Source organism: Nycticebus coucang, chromosome 5, assembly GCF_027406575.1.
Source record: "Nycticebus coucang isolate mNycCou1 chromosome 5, mNycCou1.pri, whole genome shotgun sequence".
NCBI classification, from domain to species: domain Eukaryota; kingdom Metazoa; phylum Chordata; class Mammalia; order Primates; family Lorisidae; genus Nycticebus; species Nycticebus coucang.
Window position 1 is genome coordinate 76,391,144 of NC_069784.1, and position 15,373 is coordinate 76,406,516.

The following is a 15,373-nucleotide window of genomic DNA, read 5'->3' on the forward strand; positions in this document are numbered from 1 at the left end:
TTATCGTGTTGTACGATCTCTGTCCATATCATTACTTTTCTAGAGGTAAATACAATCTGATTGTAACTACTTCTAATTTAGGTAAACTCAAGAATTATACCCCAAAATTGAATAGGCAAGACAAAAACCACTTTAATGATCAGGAGATGTGGGTTCTTTATCCCCTTAGGAAAAACAAGGAATCAAGCAGAAACTCCAACATGCTGTAGCAAAGGTATCGAGGAATGTGAAGGAAGAAGGGGCAACTGATGGACGGGCCTCTCTGACAGGCAAGGCAGGCTTCCACTGCATCAGTGACATTTCAGCACTACAGGAAGATGCTCCTCCTCTTAATTGCTTGATGATGCTTTAACAGAGAATGTAAACTTTCATCTCCATAGTACAAATGGTGCTTATGTGAAAACCCCCAAGAAAAGCAAAGTATTGTGTTAAATGCATAATATAGAATGAAGGACTTCCTTCTAAATCCTCCCTGAAAGTGGGTTGTGTTAATAGAAAATCTCCTGATCCTGCCCAGGTTTTGGAGTCTGGAAGAAACTATGAAGCTCTTTAGAAGTACAGGTCATCCATTACGCCACCCTGAAAGAGGATGATAGCAGGCAGCAATCGGGGGAAGAGAGAAAGAAGGTTAGGACTCGGAAGGAAGTATTCTGCTTCACAATCTGAGCTGCAAGCAGGGCTACCGTGGACTTTCTGAAGCAGGATTCTATTGTAAAATAGGAGTCCTGTTCTGATTTTGATTGGGCTGTGGGCAGGAAAAGAATTGGGGGAAGCAGAAGGTACCATGGCCAAGACTAGGCCAAGAGAATAAGTGAGTGGCCCAATATGATCGTGCAGGTTGTGCAATGCTCAAAGGTACCATATCCAAGATGAGGGTGGGTGGCTAGGTGGAGAGAAATCATTTACTTTGTAGACATCCTAAGTTGATATATTTATTAAAACAGTTTTCTTGTTGATGGTAGTAAAATGCCTTGTTTTAATAAAATGAACACGTGATGCCCATTTTCTGACAGATGAGAGCCAGGTGGGAGCAGAGAGTATCTCCTATTGGCAGAAAGGTGCATGTAAGTAGCCCTGTACATCCAAGGAAAGTTGCTAGCCTGAAGGAATTCTTGTACTTTGTCCTCACTGAGGGCAGGAGCCATGTTTTATTATTTTTTTTCCTTTCACCTAATAATAGTAGACAGTATGCGTATGACATTGAACTTTCCCTACAACCACAGTAGCCCCTGGCCACGTATGGCCATTGAGTATTTAAAATGTAGCTTGTCTGAATTGAGATGTACTGTAAGCAAAAAATGCATACCTAATTTTGAAGACTAAGTGTAAAAAATGTAAAATAAATCCTTAATTAGCTACTATTGATTACATATGGAAATAACATTGTAAATAGAATAGATTAAATAAAATATATTTGCCTGTTTCTTTTTACTTTTTGTATGAGGCTACTAAAATATTTAAAATTACATGTGCAGCTTGCATTTGTGGTTCATATTTCTGTTACACAAGGCTGCTTTGGAAGGCTGACTTTAGAAAATGTCTGTGGTAACAATTTATAAAATAATTATTTATATTATAGCTAATTTAATACCTTTTAATTGATCCTAATTTATCTCAAATATTTTGAAAAGAATTACATGAGGAAAAGTTCTAAATGTATTAAAGAAGAAAATTTCTGGAAAAAAATGTAGGCTCCTTCTTGGCAGAGATGGGTTAAGTTAAAAAGGAGAAATTTTTAACATTTCAGTGGCTTAGCATCTTGCACAAATGATCTACAAGTTTTTATTTGGAAGTGAGAGTTGTAGAAACTTTACTAGTGCAATTTAAGTAGCTTCATTAACATGGTAATTACAATTTCATGTTTGTTATAGATTGTTGTTGATTCGATCACTTCAACATCTATACTGATTATTCTGTTGTACAGTTTGCCCGTATATTAATGAGAAAGTAAACATTCTAAAAGTACACCAGCAGACTATACTCAATCAGCTATGGATCCTTGTTAAACACTACTGCCTGGGTATATACATTTTCTTCACCACCACAGTTTCATATGTGAGGGATGAGCAAAGTGGGCCAAAAGAGGGCCAACATACTCCATTGAATCTGGACCGTGCTCACTTTAAGTAAAAATTATCTTGCTTGGGAAGGATCTGGACAGGCTGAGACTGAAGCTATTCCTACTACCCAGTCAGGTCCAGTTTTGAGAGCCTGGGGGGCGCTATAGGAGGTCAAGACAATTGTGTATAGAAGTACACAGGTTATCCGTTTACCCTCTGAGGAGGAGGGAAGAGCTGTCCATTTAGTCAATGAGGATGGACTTGAAAATTTTGTACAAAAATGTGTGTGTGTGTGATAGAGAGAGAGAGAATTTTCTAGATATAACTTTTCTAAGGATCAGATATTACTGCCAACATAAAATACCATCTATATGGAGATTTTCAGGGCTGAATCAAACTATGGATGACCTAAAAATTGGGAATGATATATTAAATAGTAATCAGAATGTGGGAGAATTTTTTTTTTTTTATTGTTGGGGATTCATTGAGGGTACAATAAGCCAGGTTACACTGATTGCAATTGTTAGGTAAAGTCCCTCTTGCAATCATGTCTTGCCCCCATAAAGTGTGACACACACCAAGGCCCCACCCCCTCCCTCCATCCCTCTTTCTGCTTTTCCTCTGCCCCGCATAACCTTAATTGTCATTATATCAAAATTGAGTACATAGGATTCATGCTTCTGTGGGAGAATTTTTTTATTCTGCCAATATTCAGTGTTCTACTGACAGGTACTGATTATATAAAAATAATTTCAAAAACATCAGAGAAAAGACATTTCTATTCAGACTTCAGATAGTGCAACCCCAGAAGGGTTGCATGAAAATTTTAGCATTCATTTCTGCTGCAAGTTTTATGATAAAAAGTTATTACATATTTGAGTGGATGTCAAGAGAGGGCTGTGAATTTAACAATGAAAAAAAATCATTAAAAATCCTTAAATAATCTTCATTTCTTTCCAATAGACCAAACGCTTATAAAATGAGACAGTTTAGTTTGATAATCAGAAATCTACTATAGTAAAAACACGTCTGGAGTTCTCCTTAGCTGCTAGTCTTTACCTTGGTCATCAAACTTAGTGCTTTTTTTTTTTTTGGCTGATTATTATTATTGGCATTAGTATTTCAGTTTTTAATTGGAATTTACCTCTATTTTATCTATTGTAATGACAGATATGTTTGGTTTTAGCTATGGAAAGAAGAATTAGTTTCCTTGCAAAGAGACTGCTGGTTAATATCTTTTAGCTGGAAGGTGAATCCTTTGGGATGCCTTTGATTTCAATTCTCAAAAACTCTCTTTTTTTTTTTTTTTTTTGTAGAGACGGAGTCTCACTTTATGCCCCTTGGTAGAGTGCCGTGGCATCACACAGCTCACAGCAACCTCCAACTCCTGGGCTTAAGTGATTCTCTTGCCTCAGCCTCCCGAGTAGCTGGGACTACAGGTGCCCGCCACAGCGCCCGGCTATCTTTTTGTTGCAGTTTGGCCGGGGCTGGGTTTGAACCCGCCACCCTCGGCATATGGGACCGGCGCCCTACTCACTGAGCCAAAAACTCAACACAAAAGGCTTAAACAGAAAAGAAATTTATTACCCTGCTCCATTCAGCTGGACCTTCTGTGGGTCTCCTCTTCAGAGTCCATGGCTTCCTTCAGGGTTTCTCCCTACAGCTATGGCAGCCCCCTCTCCCACTTCAACAAAATTCCTTCTTTTATGGTCCATTAGTCTTTTATGGTGCATTTCAAAGCTGCCTCCTAAATTAAGCCTCAGTTATTGGCTCACTTCGGCCCACCTTTCCCCAATTCCACTCAGGATGACTGGTCAGCAATGTAACATCCATATAGAAGAACAATTGCACTTGGGATGCTGTTATAGGGGCCATCTGGGTTGGCTAGATGAACTCTTGGTGGAAAAGTGGCTTTTCCCATTTCTCTCTAAACCTCCAATGCAGGCTGACTGAACAGAGAACTCAAACATTAGATGTTAGGGAAGGAAGCCTACTTACCAGATGCTGACACAAGTAGAAATTGGCACCAGGTGCTTCGATTCTTCCCTATGGACTCAATCCAGGTGCCCTCTTATTGAGGGTGGTCTTTCTCAAGGTGTATGTAGCTTTTGCCAGAGCTATAAGTGATCCCTCTTGGAAAAGAACTATTTTTGCTACTAAGTCCTCATACTTAGATGTTTATTTATAGAGGACATCAGGAATAGGATTAGGTCTCAAAAGGCCATCTAAGCTAGCAGAATATGCACAACAGCCATCATTCTTGTTACTAGGGCCCTATGCTATTTTATTAGATAGACCTGCTCCATACTCTGAACTTTCTAAAGCAAGCCTGACCCAAATTGTTAAAAAAAAAAAAAAAAAAAACCCAAAACTAAAATTATCATGCACTAGCTTTTACCTCACCAAGCCAATAAAACCATTGTTGTCAAGGTCACACAATCTCGGCGCTGGCTAAATCTAAGGAATTCTTCTCTGCCCTTACTTTAGTTGGTTTCCTGGTGACATCTAACATCATTGTGAGTGTTAACACACTCTTCCTTTGCCTTTTTTGACATCACACTCTCCTGTAATTAAAAATGTATACATTTGTTTGGCTTTATCTGATACAACTTTGCACATATTTTTATTTTTCCACCTTTCCAAACCACTTTAAGACATATGTCTCATCTACAGCATAGAGTTAGATATTGCTTTATAAGCCAAGTTGAAATTCTTTTCTTATAACAGGGGTGGGATTTACCTTTATTTTATCTATTATAATAACAGATATGTTTGGTTTGAGCTATGTAAAGAAGAGTTTAGCTGGTAGGTAAATCATTTGGGATGCCTTTGACTGCAAGTTTCAAAATCCCTAAACAAAAGACCTAAACCAAAAGGGGATTTATTATCTTGCGTAACAAAGAAGTCCAGAAGTCTTTTATATTTTGTATCCTGCTACGTGTAAACACATACACTCATATACACATATGTATACACACATATATGAAAGAGAAATATATGTATTTCTCTATATTTTTCCCTCTTTGTCTGTTCATATTTTTTTCCTAGTCATATTTAGAAAGGTATGTATTTTTGTTCTACAGGTTACTTGTAATTGTATATACTATTTTTAGACTTTAATTCTTTAGACATTATCTTTTAGTTCTTTAATATGTGAAATGATAACATTATCATATTTCTCCTTCCTTGCTTCTTTTCTTTTGGCCCTCCACTTCTCAATTTTGGTCACTAAATTAATATTTCTAATTTTGTGCATTTTAATGCTTATACTTAAAATACTTGTTTTGTCAACTTATTGTGAGTTCTTTGACTCCCACTTCTTACACCTGAAACACCTTCTTTCTCTCTTCCTCTTCCAATTTTGGATAGGGATGTGATTAAAGTTTTTTAGGGCAGATAGCATGTCATCCTAATCTCTATACTTGATTCAGGATTGGTTCTACAGTTAAATACATTCCATAGTCACTGCCATTCTTTTAGCTTTAGGTTATGGAATTTGACAAAATTTACACAGAAATTGTGAAATTTTGTGTCAAATTTTGGTCTAAATTCCAGCTCTATCACCTATTGTCTGTGTAATTTGGGATAAGTTCCTTCACCTAAAGTATGTGCATACATTTAAATGATAAACTATATTGAAAGCAAAAAAGATAAAAACAGTACACAGAAAAAGTAAGCAAAATATAAAAACTAAGAGGTAAAAAGGAAACATAATGAAATAGGAATAAATGGGTAACTTTCCATTTCTCTCTACATCTGCAGCAGCATCTACTGTTTTTAGACTTTTTAACAAAAGCTATTCTAACTGGGTTAATATCTGGTACTCAAGCATTACAAAAGCAAGCCATGTAACCTAAAATATTTGCACTCCCTTAATTTTTGAAACAAAAAAGGATAAATATATGAAAGATACTAGAATAATTAGCATATAGCATGTAAAAATAAAAGTGATTTTAAAATTTTTATGTGGGGACAAAAGATTACATATTTCTTGATAAGATATTGGCAGACCAATAATAAAATAAAAAGAAGCAAGAGATTAATAAGCCCATGGAGCGTTAACCTCTTTTTCAAAAAAGGCATTAAAACAGCAGGCTAAGTTGAAAATCATTAGAAATAATCTGCACCCTTGGAACAAAGTCAGCCATAGACTCCAGCAGAGTATTTAATTCATTTGATCTCCCAAGGTATGTGTTTCTTCCAAGACGTTTCTGATTTGGTTTTCTTGGCTGGTGTGTAAATCATTTGAGATGTCTTCAACTGCCAGTTTCAGATGGCCCATTCCCAAATAGCTTAAACATAACAGAGGTCCATAGGGTGGACTTCCATAGGGAAAATAGGGTGTTACTGGCAAGATTGCTCATGTCAGTGGCCTAATGGTTACACCAGTTCTTTTCCAACTTTCTCCACTACAGCTTATATGATTCTCCACTTAGAATCATATAAGCCTTTTCCAAGGATGGTCCTCTCAGGGATACTAGATGGGTGAAGCAGCACTAAACACCACATCCTCATACATGCACAAGAAAGGCCAGGAGAAACCATCGTGGGTGGGTGTTTTAAGGAATGTGCAATCCTTTCCCAGGGACCTCTTTTTCAGACTTTCCCACAAGTATCAATGGCTGGAATTGTGCTGCGTGCTCACTGCAAAACCAATCATTGGTGGGAGAAATGCAATTAGAATGATTGTTCTAGAATACTCTAGATCCTCCTCCAGCTCATAGCTAAAAAGGGTCACAGACTTACCTGAAGCACATAGCCCCCCAAACTCAGCAAAAGGAAAAAGGGGACGATTGACCAACAGCATTTGTTATAGGTAGACACAGAAGAGAAACACCCTACCCTTTATCCTCTATCAGTCTGCTTCTTACTTTTACCATTCTCAAATACCAAGGAGGACTAGAATGTGCTGGGAGGAGACAAATCATTCCATTGTTTTTGCATGCATCTTATAACAGCAGTTTGCTATTGGGAATAAGCTGCTACCATTAGGCATAACTTTTCCATGTAATGAATGGAACCCTGGATTTTATCAATGACCAATGTTAAATTATCAAGGTCTTTAAGAGTCAGTGAAAATACTTAAAGTCTTCATGCTAGAACTGTCCATGCTAGATGGATACTTACACACATACGTGGAGACAGTCACACTCACAAACACACCTGTGACTCCAGTGAGACCAATAAATATTAAGTACCAGTTAAAAACATGCATTTCCAATGGCTGAAGAGACCCCAAGATCATATTTACAGAAATATATCCACGTTTAAAATTACTGCCTAGATTTCCATGAAGAAAAGGAAGACACAAAGGCCATCATAAAAGCAAAATTTATAGATTATTAGTAATAGGTCAGGTACTGGACCATGCTCCTCACACGCAAAGGCAGATACTACTATTAGTAGTATTGTTTTCATTTTGCAAAAGAGGAATTATGAGGCTAAGAGGATAAGGACATAGCTTAAGTCACTCTGTGAATGAGTAGTAGGGCCAAAAACTGAACCCAGTTCGGACTGCCTCTAAAGCTCTGTGGTTGGCCTTTGCCCCTACCCTGAAAAGATGGTGGGAACAAGGGTCCCCGAAATGTTTCCTCTCTCTTTAGGGTCCCTAACCGCTCCTGAAGATCTATGTGGTTGTTGCATTAATAGATTATCATTGCTGCTTGAAAAGGATCAAATTATATTTTCAGAAAATTACATGTGACTCTGATATAGAGGTTCTCTATAAAGAACAAATTATAAATTCTTCTTCTACTTTTTGAAAATAGAAAACATTTTAGGCAGTTTTTATGTGATGAGATGCTTTAATAGCATGCAAGTTTATACCCTTTCTGTTAGAAAAGATGTTTTTGTTGTATTCTGTGAAATAATCTTCCCCCCCAAAAGAAGGTTCTCTTTTAAATTTCTGAAGAATTTATTTGGAGAAAAAATTCATCTAGATTTTTTTAAAAGGAGTAGCAATACTATGATTTTAAAAATATTTTTAAAAATGTTTCGCATGAAAGCCTTTAAAAAACAAAAACTAAATTCCTTGTTAATGAAACCAAGTAATCATAATATTGTTAAATCAGTAGCCCAATTTTTTAGAAGGTTTGGGATGTCCAGCATATTTAAGACAAGGTAGGACTCAGATGATTACACTTCAATTGTTTCAATGCTTTGCAACCCAATGATATATAACTTATATGCATTTATATTAATACTTCAAAACTAATTTTCCATGTTTTACATGCTTACTATACATTTCCAAAGATAAAACACCTTCTTATGAAGCATGGTTTCCATCTAGGTCTCTCAGAATGTAAGAGTCACAGGATAAACACACTATTTACTGTGTGTGTGTGTGTGTGTGTGTGTAGGGGGTGTGAGTGCCTACATGCATGTTGTGCTTATGTCAATGGGTAATCTGATAATCATATTAAATGCTGGATTCAAGAGAAACTCTATTAGTCCTGGGAGTCTAGAGTTAAGAATTTTATTTTAATTAAATAAAATATACTGTGAAGTTATTCTGAACCATCTTTAATGAAATACACAATTGGTATAGTCCTGCCTGGTAATTAGCTGTAAGTCATTAGGAATTTATAAAAGACTGTCATTTCATCAGCATTCATTCTACACCATCTATTTAAATAAATTTTTTTTTTAATAATCATGAAGTTTTCCCTGAATAATTCTCTCTCCCTTTCTCTGTCTCCACTTTTTCTCTTTCCCTTTGCCCTTCCCCAAGATACAGGAGCCGCAATCCTAGATCCTGCCCAAGGACTCCCATTCATCTCCCTCTCCCCCTTCCCACCCTTATCAGGGGACCAGCTAATTGGAAGCACCAGGCCCGGATTCTGCATGCCTTGGAGCCATGCTTAGCAGGCACCTTAAATATGCATCTCCTGCTTTCTTTGGAGGGATCTTTATGACATGCCAATCATGTTGGGGTTGAGAGACAAAGAAGAATCCAGGCATGAGGCAGAAGGGTGGTACTCCAACCCTCCACTGGAGAGAAAGGGCTCAGGTTATGGTTCTGGAACCCTAGCATTTGACACATTAGGGTCAAGGGAAGGAGAAGGTGCAGTAATGGAGATGAAATCTGGGGAAAGGAGGCGGCAGAGCTGACGATGGGGCCCAGCACCTCTGTAGGAAACTCTGGTGTGTGCACAGGCTCCTGAGACATAGCCTCTGGCAGATTTAGCCACACCTCCTCCTCAGGGAAGCTGGGGGATGGATGGAGAGGGAGGTCAGAGCTGCCCAGCTTTCCTCTCCAGCCCCTGCCAGCACACAACACCTACCTTCCTGTAGAGATCTGACAGATTAGAGCCTAATCTTTAGCTCTGGCACTTTCTAGCTGTATGACTTTAGATCAGTGTTTTTCAAACATTTTTATCTCATGGCACACTTGACTCTATAGTCAAACTTCTGTGGCACACTTAAATTATGTTGATTTTAAAAAAAAAGAAAGAAAAAATTAGAGTGGAAAAAAAGAATATATTTACTATGCTTGGAACTTCTTTCAAAATAGCTTAATGATTTTAAAGATGGTCACAGCACATAGGTTGAAAATCACTGCTTTAGATAGTCAACAATCTTTTTGAGCCTGTTTCTCCATGGATGACATGGAAATAACACTTTCTACATAGTTATTGTGAAGATTTCATTAAATGATATACACAAATGTCGTGTAAAACAAAACAGCCTCTTGATAAAAGATTTTTTTATTTTCCTCAACTCCGAAGCATAAAGGTTTTACTTCCTATCTCCGGCTTTGCTCAATTCTCCCCACTTGCATTTATTGCATTTCACTTCTGAGGATGTTAAAAATAAATGTGCAAGGGATTGGGCGTAAATAAATCCAAGACTGAATAGATGGTAATCTTTGGTGTGGGCGGGAATTTGGATACTTAAGGGAAGAGTCATCTCTTGATGTGTTTGCATTGCTAGAAATAATGATTTAACAAGCTTAAAACCAATATTCAATTGTTTATTATACACAGGTTAGAAATAGAATTAAGAAAATGATTGCAGATGATGGGCAAAGGGAACAGAGACAGGGGAGAAGTGGATCAGAGAAAAGCATGGGCACATTCAGACCACAGGATCCATACGGAGAAATCTATAATCTGTTGCAAAATGCACAGCCTGAAAACCTGGCCCTTTAAGACATGAAGACTGTCCTACTGAGGCTTTACCCCTCCCCAAGGCAAGGGATTCGGGCCCCAAGATATTTGGGCACTGGGAGGCAAGGCTCTCTCAAGACTGCTCTCTCAAAGGGAGTGAGTAGAGGGCTTTGGGAGAGAAGGGCAACCTGGAAACAGCACTAATACTTTGATCTCATAGGAGAGAAAAAGTCTCTCAGGGAGGTGAGGGGAAGGTGCCTCTCCCCTCCTATTTCTCAGGATGGCACCGGCTGCCCACAAGGCTTCCCAGAGGCTTAATCACTTATCTTAGAGTTTGTGTGCACAGTATAATTAGGGTCAGCCTTGACATCCTGCACCTGGACTGTGTTCCTGTCCCAGGCTTTGTTTGTGTTAGGATCAAAAGTAATGTAGAGTGATAAAAGTAAATCAATGCAACTAAGGTAGTTAAAGAAATAGTTTGGTTAGAAAACACAAGCCCAATAAGAAACATGACTTAAGGGTTTAGCCTCCTCTCATTTAATGTATGTAATATAAATGGAGCTAGCTTGGAGCAAGGGGCTGCCACTGGTCCTCAAACTTGCTTGGAGGTGGTCAGTCTCCCAACCCAGCTCTTTAAAAAATCTTTCTCTTTGTGTCTTGACTATTCATATTCCTTCATCCTCTGCTGTCTCTGCCAGTCACTGGGAAAGAACTTGCAGGGTAGTTTGGGGCTGGTCCCCAACACTTTGGTTCTTTCCAGTCGGGTGAGGGAGTGTGTGTCATTGTGGGAGAAGTGGTGTCACAGTGGAAAGCAGAGGCATCTGGGCATCTTCAAGGCACAAGAGCATATCCTATGAAATGGGAGCTGAGAATATACCACATTTCTAAGGTCCCTGACTAGACACCATCCCCGGCCATAAGGTCCAATGAGCCAAAGGTCATTGGCAGTGAGAGCCAAGACTTAAGTGGTAAGCTAGGGAGTTGGGGGCAGGAAGGACAATTCTGCCCCCTACACATTCAGCCCATCATTTGTGTCAAGTGCTGTGGGCTTGTCTGTCAAAACAGATGCTTCCACCACACAACAGGAGGCCTCCCCTCAAAATCCATTTCTGGTGTTTAAGGAGAGCCCAGCTGATTCTCAAAATCAAATTGGTTCTCTCAGAGCATTTTGGACCCAGAGGACAATTCCTAGCTTCTTTTAAAAGTGCCTGGTGATTTTTCTTCCCCTGTTCAATCTCTGTTTAACAATATGCATTAATATTTCAGAAGCATTAGGTGGCCGGTGCCTTGTTGGTACTTTACTCCCCAGGATGGAAAAACTCTTTTCTTGGAATTGGATTGCTTTGTGCAGTTTAACAATCTGTGTTAGGCTACAAGTTGAGCAATATTGCCCTTGTAATTATCTTGCCATAGCCACCAGACAATACATGAGGACCCGGCTGCTCTGCAAAAGATCCATTCAACTGTGACATTAAACAGATGTCATGATCCATCTCAACCCAATCACCCCCAGACAGCCAGCACCCCCTCAACATCTCTACCCACTTCAATAACAACAAACAGGTTATTATTTAATAGAACATACAATGTAAAAAAGTTAGAGATCATTCACTGAAAATATGTCACTCCCAAATTTGCACTGGGCTTGCAGCGAAATAGTTGCACGTTTCCTCAAACCCAAATGATTCATGTTTATGCCTGATTTTTCACTAGTAGTTTCGTGGTGGGGGGGGGTTAGTAAGAAGATCCTACCTCAAATAAGAGGTTTGGGCTTTGGGACAAAGCGTCATTAAAAAGTACAAGAAGTACATTTCCTTTATATTGCTAAAGAAAAAACTTCTTAAGAAAGAATTTCTCAAAGGCGTTGCAAAAGGCCATTGCTCCCGCTCGCCCCCTCTCCGCAGTTCTCAGATGGCGACAGTGCACCAACGCTGGGACCAACCCAGGGCTCCGCCGCAGGCCGCCCGAAGGCATGAACGCGGGACGCGGTGGAGGGGACCTGCTGGGGGAGAGGGGACCTGCGTTTGTCTTCCTGATCTCTCCCCGTGCCTCGCCCTCGCCGCTTTGCTGGAGCCTATTTACTCTCCTAAAGCCCCGGGATGCAGGAGCCCTGCGCTCCAGCTTTCCCGGACGCGGCCGCTGCTTCCCCCAAAGCCACTCCGTTTCTTCTCCCACCTGCGTTTCCATTTTCTTCACAGAGCACGAAGCCAGCCAGCCCCCCGCCCCGCTCGGTCCGCAGGTGCCTCCACAGAATCACACTCTGTACCTTCTGAGGCTGCAGGGGAGCCGCTCCGACAGCCAGACACCGGCGGGTGATCCCGCCCCATGGGAGGGACGGCGGGCGGGGCTGGCGCGACTGTCCCCGCGGCTCCGTGGTCGCCTACGGTCTGCGCCCCGGCCGGGCAGCGGCGGTCCGCGGAATCGTCCCCCGAGCGCTTGTTCTCCTCTTCCCGGGCACGGGGACCCGGTGGCCGGACGCCCGGACGCCCTTCCGCAGGGCGGGGCTGCAGACCTCCTAGGACAGCCCTCCTGGCCAAACAGCTCGGGGCTGCGGACAGAGTGGGGCGGTCCGCAGCGCGCGCCGCAGCCCCAGGTCGGGGGTCGACCCTGTCTCAACACTGAAGGGAGCGCGAAGAGCCGGGAAAGGCCGCGCGCCCCAGCCTGCCGGGTTACCTCGGCCACACACAGCGCGCTGCGCCCAGTCAGCGCCCCGCTGTGGGCCCTGCTCTCTTCCAGAGGCTGGGGGCGCCTTCGGGATAAAATCCTACAGCAACTCCGCTCTCCCGGAGCTGTCCCCCACCCCGAGTGTTCCTGTGAACATCTGTAGGTGTTTTTTGGCTGAAATAGAAATAAGAAATAGAAAGCTGACCTTCTTTGTATATCGACAAATGTTTATTGATGTCTCATAGGTTATATAAGGAAGGGAGGGAAGGATAAAGAAACCTGTACTAATACCGTCAAGGAAACAGTTTCTTATTCGTTTTTTCTTTTTAAATGAACTTTGGCTGAGCCTGATTAAATCTCTTTGGTATTCCCTAAACTAACTCCACCCAGCCACATTGCTTGGTGGTTCTAGCCACTTCAGATCTGTCGGGCCTTAGTTTCTGCTTAGTTGCTACTTAAATGAAGCTGGACTCAACTTTTAGCCAAGGGAGCCTTATAGGGTTTTGAAGACAGGCCACCTTGCATTCCATCCCAGCACCAACATTTACTGTTAGACACATGACCGGGGGTAGATTCTTTACTGTGGCTAATCCTCACTTTCTCCTTTCACACAACCAGAATTGTAAAGCTTCCCTCCTAGAGATCCCAGGAGGCTTTACTGGCTCGACATATGCAAAGCCAGAGGTCTGGCAGGTAGTACGTAAGTGGCACCTATGATAATAACAGTCATTATAGCATCTTTTGGACTCTTTCCTTTACCTACATATAACAACAGTGGTCACAGTGGCATGCTGAAATATATTTCATATTTAATTGGATAAATCAGAAAAATGTTAAAGGTTGGAGAAACTGGTTTCAAAATTCAACAGATCAGAATTTTAAGAACCAAGGGTAAACTGATGAGCGTACATTTCAAAACTTATAGTTAGTGTTCATGCAAAAAGACAATGTCTCTAAATGAGTACGAGCTCTAAATTTTCTTTCAGAAAAAAAAAATGGAGGTGAGTATGGGAGATAGAATTTAGCTACAATTTAGAGCCCAACATGGGAGATTTCAAAGCATCTCTGAAGAAAGTAAAACAAACACTTGACCCATCTTTTAGGCTGATTATCTAAACCTCTACGACATCCTCTTGGGAAAGCATTTGCCATTCCTCTGATAATATAACAATGCAGTCCACTATGAATTCATACATCTTACATTTTTTAATGTAAGGTTAAATTCTTGAAGTTTATTTTCCTGTTCAACTTACCTATTTCTGAGCATATTTTGAGTTTTTTCCAAGTAAACCCAGGGTGGCTTGTCTTGTGCTCCCACTTGTAGACAATGTATCTTAAAAAGACAAGTATCTGCACTGGTAGTTTTGCTACTTTAATTTTTGTTCCAGTGATTGATAATGATGAGGATGATGATGGCAACGATCAAATTATATCTAATTGTTTACTTTACATGAAATATGTTGTTGCCATCCTGTGGTTTGTCGAAGGGGTTCCCTGGAGACCCTGGATTGGGGGTCGACAAGGGCAATGATTGCTGGTGATACCATAATTTCACTCTTCAGTAGGTCTTTGGTCTTGGGGATTTGAAGAATGAACCCACGGACCACAGATCAGTGCTAAGATAGGACTTTTATTAGAAGTTAGAAAGGAATACAAAAAAGCACCAGAGCTTCTGGGAGAGGGAAAGAACTGAAGAACTCTGTCTGGATTCTCCATGTGGGCTCTTTTATCTAGGAATTTTAAGAGGATTACATGTGGCTGGCAGTTTGTCCTTTACAGTCTTTGTCCCTGAGAAGGGATTAGGGTGTGTGCTCCTACCCAAGGTGGAACCACCCAAAAACCCATCACAGGATGCTTTGTTCATGATCTTATCAGAGCCCAGAGAATGTGTCCCAAAAAGGCAGTCTGTTTGTGCCTGCTTGGGTCTGACTTCTGAGTTCACTTGGGCCTAGAGAATGGGGGCACCCTGTCTAGCCCTGAGTGGTGGAATTCTGTATCAGTAGGGAAATAAGGAGACTTTACAGCAACTTAATGCATGAAGTCTGGGTAGCCTAGAGAGGCATACAATGACTCACACACCAAGTTGCAGCTTGAGACAATGCAGCAATCCTCTGATTCCTCAGAAACCTTTTAGTAGTTTTTAAAACAAAGCATGCATACAACAATGTAAAGGTGACAAAATTTAAAGATCGAATTAAAAGAATTCCAAGACCCCAGAAAGACTGGGTAAAAAGGCAATGGCTGGGTAATCAGGAACATAGGGTAGTGAGTTTTCAACAATGGTGATAACACATTTAGAAAGGGAGAGGGGAAAATAAGTTTCATCCCTGGAGGACAAACAAACCATCTTCCCTAATCTAGCTGCCAATCAGAGGTTGAAAGCGCTCAGCTCCAGACACCTGATTCTCTGCAGGGATAGGCACCTCTCTGTTCCCTTCATCTTTGGTGGTCTTGATAATGAGTACCCTCCCCACACCCCAATCTCTATGCTGGGTAGAGAGATCAGCCTGTCTATCTCCTGCAGTGGCTTAGTATTTCCAG

General features: G+C 40.8%; 1 protein-coding gene across 1 annotated transcript in view; it reads right to left on the reverse strand.

Annotated features, from left to right (window-relative positions):
• MCHR2 (melanin concentrating hormone receptor 2) overlaps positions 1–12,553 on the reverse strand; it is a 50,571-nt gene extending 38,018 nt beyond the window's left edge. The window contains exon 1 of the mRNA XM_053591876.1: positions 12,435–12,553. The gene's annotated coding sequence lies outside the window, so the exon portion shown is untranslated. The remainder of the gene's footprint in view (positions 1–12,434) is intronic.
• Positions 12,554–15,373: the final 2,820 nt, after the last annotated feature.